The following is a 12548-nucleotide window of genomic DNA, read 5'->3' as shown; positions in this document are numbered from 1 at the left end:
TTAAGTAGCTGGGATTACAGGCACACGCCACCATGCCCAGCTAATTTTTTGCACCTTTAGTAGAGACGGGGTTTCACCATGTTGACCAGGATGGTCTCGATCTCTCGACCTCGTGATCCACCCGCCTCGGCCTCCCAAAGTGCTGGGATTACAGGCTTGAGCCACCGCGCCCGGCCAAAAATTTTTTTAAAGAAATAGCTGAACATAGTGGTGTATGCCTCTAGTCCCATCTGCTTGGGAGGCTGGAGTGGGAAGATCCCTTGGGCTCAGGATTTGGAGTCTGCTGTGAGCTGTGATCACACCCCTGTCCTCCAGCCTGGTTGACAGAGCAAGATTCTGACCAAAAAAAAAAAAATGCCTTTGATAGGATAGGCTTTAGTAGACTGGACATGGCTAAAGAAAGAATGTTCAAGCTTGAGCATATCTTTAAAATAATCTCTCAAACTGAAAAGCAAAGTGAAAAAATACTGGGGGAAAACGTAACAGAATATCAGAACCTTGAGACAACTACAAAAGGTGTAACATACATGTAAAAGAAATATCAAGAAGAGAGAAAGGAAAAGAATAAATATTTGAAGCAATAATGACAGAATTTCCCAGCCCAACCACAGATCCCACAAGTTCCTAGATGATAAAGCAGTGTAAATGGCAGAATATCTACATGAAGTCATGTCACTTTTGAACTACAGAAAAATCAAAGGTGAAAATCCTGAAAGAAGCCAGAGAGAGAAGGAAACACCGTATCTATAGAAGAGCAAAGATAAGAATGCCTTGTGCTAGCAAGAAGAGAGTGGAGTGAAATATTTAAAGCGTTAAGGGAATAAAGCCCTACCAATCTAGGGTTTTGTACCTGGTTAAGTATTTCCTACAAAACTGAAGGATAAATAGAAATTTGCTTAAACAAAGGAAATTTGTGGCCAGTAGACCTGCCATGCAAGAATTTTAAAAAATGGTATGTCAGAAACTCAGATCTACATAAGAAATCATTGGAGAGAAATAATTGAAAGTAAAACTTTCATTTTTTAAATTAATCATTGATCTGAGACAACAGTTTATTGAAAGTAATAGCAATAATGCCTTTGATGGGGTGTGCTTGTCTATGTATATACTGGTTTATACTTAAGCACATATATCCATGGTTTGTTTATGGTTTGTTTACCCCCCAGCATTTTTTCTCCTTGATTATCAGTTTTGGAGGGTTCTGTTGAATATGTCCTCAAGCTCGGAGATTCTTCCTTGTGTGTATATGTGCTTGTGTGTGCATGTGTGTGTATATGTGTATACATGTGAAATACATGACAGAAATTATACAAGGGATGGAAGGAAGGAATTAGCATTGTTTTGCTATTCTAAGGTATTCATACTACACATGAAATAATATAGTGGCACTTGAAAGTGGACCTGAATTAGTTGTAAATGTGTATTGCAGACTCTAGGGCCAGCACAAAGAAAAAGTAATGAAAATAGTATAACCGATGTGGTACGAAAGGAGAGAAAGCTGGGCGTGGTGGCTTATGCCTGTAATCTCAGCACTTGGGAGACCAAGATGGGCAGATAATGAGGTCAAGAGATCTAGACCATCCTGGTCAACATGTTGAAACCCCATCTCTACTAAAAATACAAAAATTAGCTGGGCATGGTGGCATGCGCCTATAGTCCCAGATGATCAGGAGGAGGCTGAGGCAGGAGAATTGCCTGAACCCGGGAGGCAGAGGTTGCAGTGAGCTGAGACCGTGCCACTGCACTCCAGCCTGGCAACAGAGGTGGACTGCGTCTCAAAAAAAAAAAAGCGGGGGGGGTGGGAAGAGAATACAGAAATGCAGAATCATGTACAATGCTCAACTAAATCCACACAAGGAAGAAAAAGAGTAGATGACAAAAATAAAGAAATAGAAAATAATAAATGTGGTAGACTTTGATCTAACTATCAGTAATCACTTCAAATGTCAGTGGTCTAAATGTACCAATTAAAAGACAGATTGTGGGAGTGCATGAAAAAACAGGACCCAAATATATTGCTCTCTACATGAAACTCTCTAAATATAACTACATATAAATTAAAAGCATGGGAAAGACATGCCATGCTAACATTTATCAGAAGAAAGTGGAATTGGCTATATTAATTTCAAACAGCAGATTTCAGAGCAAGTAAAGTTATCAGGGATAAAGAGAGGTGTGTTTTGTAATGGTAAAAGTGTTCCAGTTTACCTTATGTGTCTAATAACAGAGTGACCAAATTCTCAAATGCAAATGCTGGTAGAACTGTGAGGAAAAATAGATGAATCACTACTGTGGTTGGAGACTTCATTACCCCTCTATTAGAAGTGGCCAGATTTAGCAGGCAGAAAATCAGTAAAGACATTGTTGAACTCAACACCACCATTACTCAACTGGGTATAATTGGTATTTGCAGACTACGTCATCCAACAAGAGAATACACATTCTTCCTTAGCTCAGATGGAACACTCACCAATATAGAACACATTCTGAATCATGAAATACACCTTAACAATTTAAAAATAATACAATCATAACTATCCTTAGACCATGATGGAATTAAACAAAATCAATAACAGAAGGATAGCTGGATAATTCCAAAATGTTTGCAATTTAAATAACACAAGCCATGAAATCTCAAAAAAAAAAAAAAATTTGAGCTAAATGAAAGTGAAAAATGAAAATTTGTGGAATTCACTGAAAGCAGTGCTTCTAAATTTATAGTGTTTGATATATTTATTAGGCAAGCAGAAAGTGTTAGAGTCAGTCTTCTAACCTTTCACCTTAGGCGACAAGAAAAGGGTAAGCAGAAGATAAGAAATAGTAAATATTGGAGTGGAAATGATAATGGAAACAGGAAATTGATAAAGAAAATTAACAAAACAAAGAGCTGGTTATTTGAAAAGGTAGAAGAAACAGGGTTTTAGCCAGGCTAAGAAAAAAAAAAAAACTACATAAATTAAGAATATCTGATATGAAAGCACCAGGCTCAGATGGGTTCATAAGTGAAGTCTACCAAAGATTTAAGAAAGAAACTGTACCAATTGTTTAGAACTTCCTTCAGAAGATGGAGGGAGAGGGAATACTTTCTAACTCATTTTATGAAGCTAGTATTAATACCAAAACCAGATAAAGGTGTTACAAGAAAACTATAGACCAGTATCTCTCAGGTATGTAGATGTAGATATCATCAACAAAGTATCCTAAAACTGAATTCAACACTACACAGAAAGACTTATACACCAGAATCAAATGGGGTTTGTCCCAAGTATGCAGGACTTATTCAACTTTTCAAAGTTGGTGTTCAGACACATCAACAGACTAAATAATCACATCATATCGATAGAAGTTTGAGACCAGCTTGGGCAACAGAACAATACTCTATCTCTTAAAAAATAATAGTAAAATAAAAAGAATGACTAAAAAGCAACAGTAATCAAGACATTGTGGTGAAAGAATAGACATGTGTAGATCAGTGAGACAGAGTGCCCAGAAATGGACTTTGTAAGATGCTTAGCAGCATCCCTGGCCTGTATCCACTAAGTACCAGTAGCAGAACTCCTGCTGGTGGTTGTGACTATGTGTGCTGTTGGTGCCAGTAGTCCTAGGGAGGAAGGTTCAGGGGGCCATATCTGAGAACCTCTGCCCTAATCCATATCTTGAAATCCCTGCATGGAACCTGTTGGGTTGTCTTTTCCTTTTTATAAATATGCACTGATACTTGCCCTGCTTATTTCAGAAAACGGCCGTAAGCATCAAATGAGATAATGACTTGGAAGTGCTTTGACAAAAACTCCACATTCTATTATTTTATGTGGTTAGGAATAAGAAAATGCTAAAATAAAAAAATCTTAAAGGATGTCCAGAGGTGAAGGGAAGTAATTAGGATGGTCACAACTGAAGGAAAAATATTTTGAATAGAGATTGATATTTAAGGGAAGATGTGAAATGGCTGTTCAAACAGGATCTTGTTGGATGGCATTACTTTGGTGTCACCCAAGCACAGGTTTGGCCTTCCATTTTTCTGGTCTATAAAGATGATTTTTTTTTTTTTTTTTTTTTTTTTTTGGAGACGGAGTTTCGCTCTTGTTACCCAGGCTGGAGTGCAATGGCGCGATCTCGGCTCACCGCAACCTCCGCCTCCTGGGTTCAGGCAATTCTCCTGCCTCAGCCTCCTGAGTAGCTGGGATTACAGGCACGAGCCACCATGCCCAGCTAATTTTTGTATTTTTCGTAGAGACGGGGTTTCACCATGTTGACCAGGATGGTCTCGATCTCTTGACCTCGTGATCCACCCGCTTCGGCCTCCCAAAGTGCTGGGATTACAGGCTTGAGCCACCGCGCCCGGCTTTTTTTTTTTTTTTTAGTTCTTATTGGGTTGATTGGGGATAGGACTGATTATTTCCATTAACCCAACCTAAAATAGACGGAGAAAGGACCAGAATGCTTTTTGTAAAGTAAGGAGAAGTACCAAGCGAATTGAAATGCCCTGTTTAGCTGGTCAGTGTTTTGGGACTTTGTTGTTGTTGTTGTTGTTGTTGTTCTATCTCTTCTTTCAGAAGGATCTGACACCTTTATGGAAAGTTGTTTGGTGAACTGGTAGTCAGAACAAAGCAGTTATTTGCATTCCTAGTACAGTGTAGTTGGTGGCTGATAAATATTCATGTTCTTTTGGTTTCTTTCCAATATATAGAGAAATCTACCAAATCAAGCAGAACTTTTCACTGGTTTGTCAGGGCACTCTACCCTGTCTCTGTTGGAGACACTTTGAACAGTCTTTGAGTTTGTGGGGTTTTTTTTTATTGTTTTTCTGACAGGGATTTTATATAGATTAATTGGCCTTCTAATAATACCCTTTGTCAAACTAATAATAATATGACAAATTAGGTTACATCATATTCTCTTTATGCCTTTCAGAAGGAATATTGTTATTGTATTCATTTACAATAACTGGTATTTGGAAACCTCCATTCAGGAATTTGTTTATAAACTACTCTTAAGGAAAAGTTCCGAGATTGTGCCACTGTACTCCAGCCTGGGCAACAGAGAAGGACTTCATCTCAACAACAACAACAATAAACAAAAACAAAACCCCAGCTTTATTATTATAGTATAATTAACATACAAGAAATTGTGCATAGTGTGAAATTCATAGTTTTTGCAACAGTGACAGATAGCTCTCTTAAACTCACTGTATGTAAGAAATAATGAGCGGCAAAAAGTTAGTGGTGCACAGTATTGATGTGAAACCTGTTGATTACATCCAGAATTTAAGAAGACATAGCAAGTAAGTAATGTTGAACTGATGTCTGGTTTGAAAAAAAGCTTAAGTCCAAATAATTAGATTTTAAAACATGGGGTATTTGTTAGATGAATAATAATAATAAGAAACTATTGAAGGAAACTGCTTTCTGTAGAAACTAGGCACCCTTCTGTCCTTTGTTTTTCAACCATAGTCCTAATTAATTCATGTATTCTGCATTTCCATGGTAGCACGATATCATCTGTAGATGCCGGTAGTTTAGGAGTTGCTAATGGTTTATAATAAAAGGTACTATTACAGAAATGTCAGCTATTATACTGGAGTCCATAGTTCAAGAGACTTTTCTTTTTTCTCTGACTTAATTTCTTTGTATTTCTTGACATATTTAAGATGCATATAGTTTTTACCCAATTAATTTTTTTATTGAATGGATGCAAAAGAGAAATTGGTTAATGAATACCACTAAAAGAATTATTTGGAAACATTTAATAAGCATAATGCATAATTCCTTTCATTAAGATACGCATGTTTTTTTGAATGTATTATTTCTGGAAATGAATACCAGAAAGAGTGAATATGGGAAAGAGTGAGATCTTAGATACATTGTATTTTTTTTATCCCTTCCATTTCTCTTTTCCTTTCCTCACTCCTGCCCTTGACAGACACGAAGTACCTAATATTTCCAAAATTATACTAGAGTCTCCTAATACATTATTTTTATAACTATATGGCGAAGTATGTAGTTAACCACTAGCTAAGTACAAATGAGATGCAAAAATGTATTCAAGACTATCTTCCTCTGCCGGGTTTATGTCTAGATATTCCTAAACATGGCTGTTCACCAAGTGGGCACATTTCTTATAGGAAGACACTGTGGTCAGCTCTTGATTATTCAAGCACTGCCAAGTTCTTTCATCATGATTTGTTTTTGGGTCATATTCTTGCTGTTTTTGCCTCTCATCAGTGAATGGATGAGAAAAAACAAGAGAACTCATATTAGGTTAATTAGTTTGATATTTATCAGCTGTGTCTATGATAACATTTTGTGGAGTATGTTATTTTTTAAATATATGGGAAAATTTATAATTCCGAAGGTTAAATTTTTTGTGAAACAAAGTATTTGTTCATCATGATAAGAATGAGCAATTTGCTTTTCTCATTCCCTGGCCATCTTGGTGGCTGTTCTTGGTTGGAGGACAACTGGCACCTCAGCCAGGAAGGTGGCAAAAAGATGAAAAACTCACTGGAGTTGATCAGCTCTAGGCTTCAACTTGTTATGAAAAGTGGAGCAAGTACATGCTGGGGTACAAGCAGATTCTGAAGATGATTTGTCATCCTCACCAACAAGTGCCCAGCATTGAGAAAATCCCCAGTAGGTACTGTACCATGTTGTCCCAAACTGGTGTTCATCACTACAGTGGTAATAATATTGAATTGGGCACAGCATGTGGAAAATACCATAGATGGTACATACTGGCTATCATTGATTCAGGTTATTCTGATATCTTTAGAAGCATGCCAGAAGATACTGGTGAAAAGTAAACCATGCAAAATCATTTTTCTTTAGTAAAACTTGCCAGAGGTTCAAGCCTGTAATCCCAGCACTTTTGGATGCTGACGTGGGAGGATCGTTTGAGGCCAGAAGTTGGAGAACACTCTGGGCAACATAGTGAGACCTTGGGGAGTTGGGAGGGATCACATGAGGCAAAATGCCAGATATAGATGATGGGGCGGAAGGCAGCAAACCACACTGCCATGTGTGTACCTATGCAACCATCTTACATGTTCTTCACATGTACCCCAAAGCCTTAATGCAATTTTATATATATATACATATATATGTGTATATATATATATATGTGTGTGTGTGTATATATATATATATATATGTTAAATAGCTGGGCATGGTAGTGCTTGCCTGTTACCCCAGCTACTCAAGAGGCTGAGGCAGGAGGATTTCTTGAGTCTAGGAGGTCCAGGCTGCAGTGAGCCAAGATTGCATCAGTGTGCTCCAGTCTGGGTGTCAGAGTGGGACCCTTTGTGTTTAACAAGAAGAAAAGAGTAAGCAGTTTTCACCAGAAGCAACCTGTGTATGAGATTAAACAGTGAAGAATAAAGAAGAGAAAATGTAAATAGAAAAATTTGATTTTATGCTAAATATTCTTTGACTCATACAAAGTTTGGGGAGAGAGAAGAAACATGCAGTTGTATGTGCATTAATATTTCTGTAGTCCTGAATAGATGTGTAATAAATTAGTAGTTTCTTCAGTTGTGAATAGATGTGTAATACTATTAGTAGAATAATGAAAAAAAAAATAAGTAGAAAGCTGTATGTTTAGGGAGATGGCAGAATGATACTGGAAATTAACACTGATTGCATAGAATTAACATGTCTATGTAAATGATAAAATGGTTTAAAAGGATTTGGAAACATTAACCATGTTTACTGTGTTTAAATAATACACTCATTATTAAAGAGTAAAGTTCTTTCAAATAAACATGGTTCTTAGATACAAATACAATACCAACAACAGCAATGGCAACAAAATGAGACCCCTTCTCTACCAAAATAAAAAAAAATTACCCAGGTGCGGTGGCAAGGGCCTGTAGTCCTAGCTACTCGGGAGGCTGAGGTGGGAGGATCACTTGAACCCAGGGGTTCAAGGCTGCAGTGAGTTGTGATTGCACCACTGTACTCCAGCCTGAGCACAGGAGAGGGCCCTATTGCTTAAAAATACATACATACATACATAATAAATTATTAAATATGAATTTGTATAGTAAGCTAGCACTTATGCTTTCCTCATGTATCCTATACATTAGCTAACTGGATCATGGTATCACTCCTGATTTACAATTTTGGACACCGGGAACGAGATAAGTAATTTGCTCATGGTTACATATGAAGTGTAAGTGGCAAAGCTACAACTCAAATATTGTTCATTATTGGAATTCAAACATGTTCTCTCTCTATGCCACATAACATTTTTGATTTACTTGTAGTTTGTTTAAATTAATTTCCCTAAAAATTGTAAAATTAAGTTTTCTAAGTTTTTTGTTTTGTTTTGTTTTGTTTTGTTTTTGAGGCAGTCTTGCTTTGTAGCCAGGCACCAGGCTGGAGTGCAGTGGTGCAATCTCAGCTCACTGCCACCTCCACCTCCCAGGTTCAAGCAATTCTCCTGCCTCAGCCTCCTGAGTAGGTGGGATTATAGGTGCATGCCACCACACCCAGCTAATTTTTGTATTTTTTAGTAGAGATGGGGTTTCACCATGTTGGCCAGGATGGTCTCAATCTCTTGACCTCGTGATCCACCAGCCTTGGCCTCCCTGAGTGTTGGGATTACAGGTGTGAGCCACCACCCCTCTCCATCTTTTAAGATTTTTAAATCTCATGATTTAAGCCAAAAAAAGGTTTTGTCTACTTTGATACTTAGCTTTTGATACTTATGTGGCTCTGATTTTTTTTTTTTTTTTTTTTTTTTTTGAGACGGAGTTTCGCTCTTGTTACCCAGGGTGGAGTGCAATGGCACGATCTCGGCTCACCGCAACCTCCGCCTTCTGGGTTCAAGCAATTCTCCTGCCTCAGCCTCCTGAGTAGCTGGGATTACAGGCACGTGCCACCATGCCCAGCTAATGTTTTGTATTTTTAGTAGAGACGGGGTTTCACCATGTTGACCAGGATGGTCTCGATCTCTTGACCTCGTGATCCACCCGCCTCGGCCTCCCAAAGTGCTGGGATTACAGGCTTGAGCCACCGCACCCGGCCTGATTTTTTTTTTATGAAGACTTAATTTTCTTTTCATTAACTACTTCATTTTAATTTGCAAACTTAGTTCATAGAACTGCCTGACAAACTCAAAGCAGTCTTCCCCATCTTACGAACTCATGAGTCTTTCTTATCCATAGGAGTACACTTACTGCATTATGCATCATCACAATTATACATTTTTGTTAACTGTATGTTTTTGTTTCCAGTTACTTCACAGGTTTCTTGTATTTTACATTTTATGTACAGGCATGACATTTTATTCTGGTATCTGTTAAACATTTTCTGAATAAGTGATGGATTTTTATTGCTTATTTATATCTTAGTTCTACCTTTAGTACGTAGTGGGGCATCGTCTCCTGGTGAATATTTATTAGGCAGAGTCTGAAGGAGCTGATAGTCTTTACTGCTTTATCCCTCTCTTTAGGATTGCATGTTATTTCTCTGACCAGACATGCATGCTACTTAGTTTTCCTTTAGGATAGTGATATTTTTGATAAGCAGAACTAGCAGGAATATGTATAGGTTTGGTTTATGGCTAGCTTTGGGGCCATTAACTGAATGGTATACTCAGGACAGTTTGTTCTTCACTCATTGCATTATACATCATGAGATGAGGGCCTGAAACTTTCTGGTTGACCTCTTTACCTGGAGAGAGTGCTAGGTTGCAGGGATTCAAAGTTAAATTCATAAATATTTAATCTCAAACCTCTACATTTAGTTTCCTCCATTAGGATGCTCCGTTTACTGCATGTGTGTTCTCCTAAGTTAATTCGACTGTATAACTTTTCTAAAGCTTTTTGAAAAGTGTGTCAAGTATAAATAATTTTAGAGGGATTATTTAGCCACATAAGCATAAATATTAGGATTAGACAGTTTTGCCAGTTACTGGCTGTGTAACCTTGGGTGTTTTGTCATGCTTCTGACTTTATAGCTACTTGTAAAATGGGCATAACAATACCTATTTTAAAGTGCTGTTTTGAAGCTTTGAAAGAAAGCACATATGTAAAACCTGCCTTATGGTAGGTATTTAAGAAATTACTGTTTAGCTCCTGACTCACTTTGTCTCCATTGTGGTTACATTTTGTAATAAAGTATCACAATAGAATATTTGTATCCTCTCAAAATAATTGGATCTTTGGGTCACTTCAGGTTGTGGTACAGAAATTATAAGGTGTCCAAGCCATATAGAACATTTATAGAGTCTTAGATGACAGCTGATAATTTTTGTTGTCTGTCTGAGACAGGGTCTCACTCTGTTACCCAGGCTGGAGTGCAGTGGTGCGATCACAGTTAACTCCAGCCTCAACCTCTGGGCTCAAGTGATCCTCCTGCCTCAGCCTCCTGAGTATATACTACAGACATGCACCACCATGCCCACTTAATTAAAAAAATTTTTTTTTTTTGTTAGAGATTTGGTTTCATGATATTGCCCAGGCTGGTCTGGAACTCCTAAGCTCAGGCAATCCTCTTGCTTTCCAAAGTGTTGGGATTATAAATAGGTGTGAGCCACCGTGCTTGGTGACAATAGTTAACAAAAGGGCAGATTTTACAGGGCAGCAGAGAGATGTGAGTTAAGTTCTTAGCATAGCCAGAACAATCTATAATTATTGTGTACTCTCAGCAATTAATTTTCATGTTGATATTCCTGTTCAGGTAGCCTTCTGTGGACTGGAGTTATCTTCATTTTGCTTTCTGATCTTAGTTAAATGTTGCTTCTCTACCTCTTCATTTTTTTAGTATCTAAACTTTAAGCTTTTCAAGATTAAGTGTAACTTACTGGTGTCAGTGTATACAGTATTTGCTGAATGAATTAGAAGTAAAAAGCTGGGATTGTTTTGCTGTGTCACTTAATTTTAAGGATATCAATGTTTTTAAATGTTCTTTTTAATCAATATTCAGTTTTGAGAAAAATAATTTTTCTTTGAGGTTAATTTTTACATTGAATTCTTATTTGATAAGGTTTGATGTAATTAATTAACCATCAGTGACAGGTTTTTGAAGGATTTCTAGAAATATAGCTAATGATTCATTGTGATTTTTGCTGTTGTTTCTTATCACTAATACTTAAGTCTTTTATGGTAGCCTTGAACAGCATCCTTGATGGAAACAGTAACAATTTTGATGAAATATTTTGCTCTATTTGTTATGGTGGAAAATCAATCTACTGAGCTTTTACTGTGAGATATAGCTCGCTTGGGATGGATTCCGATTTTGATAATTTTATGAAGGCAGAAGAACACTGTGGGAAACTTACTTGGAATGAATTTCCCTTGATCCTAAAAAGAATTTCCCTGCACTGCAGGAGTCTGTTAGTTTTTTTTTTAGAGATTGTTGTCATTTTTATTCTTTTCTTCCTTCTTTTACCAGTAAATAATTATTCCACATTAGATATTTTTATTTATGTTAAAATATATCAAAATAATATTTACTATTTATTTTTGAAACTTATATGTTAAAAGTTTAAGACCACTTTCTTGTGAGAAATGGATTAGGGGTGTGTGTGTATGTGTGTGTATATACATTAATATATATGTATACACAATATATATATTTTAGAGACAGGGCTCTCTCTTTCTCTCTCTGTCACCCAGACTGGAATACAGTGGTGTGATTATAGCTCACTGTAGCTTTGAACTTGTGGACTCAAGTGATCCTTCTGCCACAGCTGCCTGAATAGCTGGGATCACAGGTGTGCACCACCATAATTGGCTAATTAAAAAATTTTTTTGTACAGATGTCTTCTGACTGTGTGGCTGAGGCTGATCTCAAACTCCTGGCTTCAAGTGATCCTCTCACCTTGGCCTCTGAAAGTGCTGGGATTACAGGCATGAGTCACTGCATGTGGCCATATATTTTATATTTTAAATGATATTTATTATTGGTACTGAAGACTTCTCATACAGAATTCACTGGAGAAAAATAATTTGAAGTTTCATATATTTTGTGTACTAACTGATACTTGGTTTTTTAAAAAGTAAAAAGTTAATAAAATTATAGTCATTTTTTGGGGTAAGCTGAATAAAACATGAAGTCTTTAACATTTTTGGACTAGCACACCTTAATTAATTAGTCTGTCCTCTATGACTGTTGTTGGAGTCACTTTTCCAGTTATAAATAGCTCTGGCTTGGTCATCCAAATGAACGTGCATGGCTATTGTCATTTCATTGCCATGGCAATTTTGCAATTAGTGTGGTGGTTGCTGGCACACTTCTGGGCAAGGGTGTTGATGGACTGACTTGGAAATGGAAGAATAAAACCCTTTTCACAGCTGCTGTGTGATTTTGAATAGAGACATAGCAGATGCTTTTTTTTTTCCTTCAGTTTTTTTACTAATTTAGATGTAGACATTATGCTTCAATGAATTGTTGGCAGGAATATCTCCTTGTTCTCCTGTCTGTCAAAGGAAAAACTAATTTGGATTTCAAGTAAATATTGAGGCATGTGGTTTGTGAAAGTTTCTTTAACGCCTTTTGTAAGAAAGTAGTCCTGTAACTGTTTTTTCTTTCTGTCCTTTATCT

General features: G+C 37.0%; 1 protein-coding gene and 1 pseudogene across 1 annotated transcript in view; both read left to right on the top strand.

Annotated features, from left to right (window-relative positions):
* Positions 1–12548, top strand: part of SLC2A13 (solute carrier family 2 member 13) — a 342174-nt gene that overhangs the window by 24175 nt on the left and 305451 nt on the right. The gene's annotated exons all lie outside the window — the stretch shown is intronic.
* LOC141585167 (large ribosomal subunit protein eL30 pseudogene) overlaps positions 4361–12548 on the top strand; it is a 28076-nt pseudogene continuing 19888 nt past the window's right edge.

Source organism: Saimiri boliviensis, chromosome 7 (genome assembly GCF_048565385.1).
Source record: "Saimiri boliviensis isolate mSaiBol1 chromosome 7, mSaiBol1.pri, whole genome shotgun sequence".
NCBI lineage: Eukaryota > Metazoa > Chordata > Mammalia > Primates > Cebidae > Saimiri > Saimiri boliviensis.
The sequence above is the reverse complement of the archived record's forward strand: the minus strand, read 5'-3'. Positions and strand labels throughout refer to the sequence as shown.